General features: G+C 43.0%; 1 pseudogene; it reads right to left on the bottom strand.

Annotated features, from left to right (window-relative positions):
- Positions 1-1,249: 1,249 nt before the first annotated feature.
- LOC134358220 (sin3 histone deacetylase corepressor complex component SDS3-like) lies at positions 1,250-2,186 on the bottom strand (annotated as a pseudogene).
- Between the last annotated feature and the right edge of the window lie 722 nt (positions 2,187-2,908).

The following is a 2,908-nucleotide window of genomic DNA, read 5'->3' as shown; positions in this document are numbered from 1 at the left end:
CCTTGTAATGTGGGAGGAAACGCACGCAGTTACAGGGAGAACATGCAGACTCCACCCTAGATCTCGAGGTTGTTTATATACAGTAGATACTTTGATAATAAGTATATGTTGTGTATGTGGCCTGGTTACACAACAATGCTATTAATAAAAATGCTGGAGACGGGAGCTAAGGTTCATGATTCTTTACTGGCAGAAACCGAACTTGGCACACACGTACAGATCAATAAGCGTCTAATAGCGCATGCTCAATGACGTGTTACTACAACATAAAGTAGTCCCTTATTATACTGTAGGCTATAAGGTACACTCCTCTCCTTTTATTTTAATAGTGTATCAACTGTTTTTTTTACTGGGGCACTATGCTGAACAAATATGTTTACCCTTAACATACAAACGTCTACCATTTGTTTACTTAGTAACTTAATAGTATTAAAGTGTATTAATAGGGGTGTATGGGGTGTCAGGGAGGGGTAGCACCTCTGGTGGGGAACATGTCGCGTCCTTTTCAAGGCGGTTAGTCCACCTTTGGTCCCCACCTGGCACTCAGCTCTCAAATGTGGCTCCCCGTAGCAGTTTGCATGCGACAGCGGCCACACCCTGGGCAACGGCTTTGACAAGCCGGCTAAACCAGGTGAGGGTAGCCGATGGGTTTCAAACCCTCGGTGAGATAGGAAGTTGTCTATGCCAGCGTGTGAAGACAGACTCCGGCAGATTGAGCGGACGAGACCAATGGAAGGTCCAACGGTCAAGAAGGCGGTCTCTGCAAGCATCGTGGAACGTGTAGAGCACGACAAGACACAGAAGACGTCCTGGTCATCCACTGCGCCTAGTCCCATCTCCAGCCATCTCAACTCTGTCTTGTCACTGGATCCAGATGGGAACTGGGACGAGAGAGTGAGGCTGACGCTGGCAACTCTCTCTCACTTAAATCCAAATCAAGTGCTAGTCTCGACACCATCTGGTGTCGAGGTCCTCATCGACGTTGAGGATGGATGAAGAAAAAACTTAATAATATCAAATTATAACAAAGTAACGTAAAAATATCGAATTATATCTAACCTTCTTTTTCACTTTTGGTCTAAGACCCAGTTATAACTCAAGTCTCTGGAGAGGTCTTCTCTGCCTCTCCGGGTAACGTCTGTCAATAAACGTATTTGTTTTAATACAGATTTCCATATAAAAGTCATGAAAAGTTAACCTCTGAGCATAGGGAGTTAAGAAGATGTGTGCCTCCAACTTGCTAAGTGTTCTAGGCAGCAGATCGCCTCCGTATAATGAAGACCTCTCTGTGCAGCTGCCCTAGATATATACGCATCTTTGTGCTATCACTTGTCTTCCTTACCCATATCTCCTTTGTTCCAACTGATATAATTACACAGCCAATCTTCGTATTCTCCTTAGATTCCAAATAGATAGCCTGACCTTTATGATACCACCTCTTATCATAATATAACTTTCCATCTTCTATTTATGCTTCATATCTTTGTGCTGGTGATTCAGCAGGAGTGCTGGGAAGATGCTCAGGAGAAGACGGAGATGCTGGTATTTTCAGAGATTTAAGCTTATTGAGAGTTCTCAGATCTTCTATTATCTGTTCCTCAGTTGACAAGTAATTTAACTGCGCAGGTGCAGGTTTTCGTCTTTTGTCTGTAATTGGAACAGGGTCATTAGGTCTCCTCCTTAGTTTCCTTAGTCATTATTGGCTTTACCTCCATAGAATCTCCTGTGAGTTCCATTGTTGGCCTCTCATTCTCAATCATCTTTTTCATTTTTTCTAACTCAATCTTTTTATCTTCAAATTCCTTCACTGCTGCTTTCTTCCCTTTAATATAATTCCTTCCCACTTGTTCTGTCTTCAGTTGCAGAAAAAGCTCAGCATTTCGTATTCTTTCCTTGTATTGTTGATCTAGTTTCTTCATCCTTTTCTGATACTCCTGCAAAGTGCCTTCCTGTAACTGCTGTAGCTGTCTTTTGAGAGATGTCAATTTCTCCTGGTACATTTGCTCTTTTACTTCCAAGTAGTCTTCATCATCCTGCTTATTGGCAATATCTGTCTCCCTTGCATCCTCTGTATCTTCATCCAAGTCGCAGCCATGGATGCTGCGTTTGTCCTCATCATCGATGCTGTCTAGCTCCTTCTTGTCGTTGTAATAGTCGACAATGGGTGAGAGGAGAGCTGCGGACATCTTCCCCGCCGAGCTGCCCTCCTTTGTTGACACACCTAGTGCCTTGACGGTATGCCAATCCAACTGGATTTTCCTGAGCCATTCACGTCCCAGCAACTGTGGTCCTCCATTTCTCAGTACATAGAGGGTCAGCTGCTGTGTTTTGTCTCCGTAGGTCACTGTCACTTTAATTTTACCTTTGGGACGCACTTTCTGTCATGTGTAAGTCTTTAGCAGTAGTTTAGTTTGCTTCAGAGGTATGTGAGAAAACAGTTATTTGTAGTTGTCTACAGAGATCACTGTTAAAGCTGAGCCTGTGTCCAACTCCATTTTCAGTCTCACGCCTGCTACTTGTGGAGTGAACCATATTACTCTTTGATCATCTGTCTCTTTCACGCTGTGAAGTTGCAGATAAGAAATTCACTTTTGTCTGAGTCATTTTCATCAGAATTGCTTTCTTTCATTTTGTGCGCATTATTGTGTTTTCCTTTCTGGGGTTTCTTGTTTCACTGTATTTTGTCCTTTTTCTGCTGTTTACTAGCTTTGCATACTCTGCCAATGCGGCCCAGTTTGCCACAGTTTCTGCATTCTTTGTCTTTAAACCAACAGTCATCAGGGTCATGTGACCTGTTCCCACAATGGTAACATTTCTTTCCTTCATTTCTGTTCAGTGACATTTTATTCGTAGCACATTCCAGAGATTTTTGTTGTATCTCGGAAGCATCCCGTGCCGCTGTTTCCGT

Source organism: Mobula hypostoma, chromosome 18 (assembly GCF_963921235.1).
Source record: "Mobula hypostoma chromosome 18, sMobHyp1.1, whole genome shotgun sequence".
Lineage (NCBI taxonomy): Eukaryota > Metazoa > Chordata > Chondrichthyes > Myliobatiformes > Myliobatidae > Mobula > Mobula hypostoma.
Note: the sequence above shows the minus strand (reverse complement) of the source record. Positions and strands in the feature narration are given on the sequence as shown.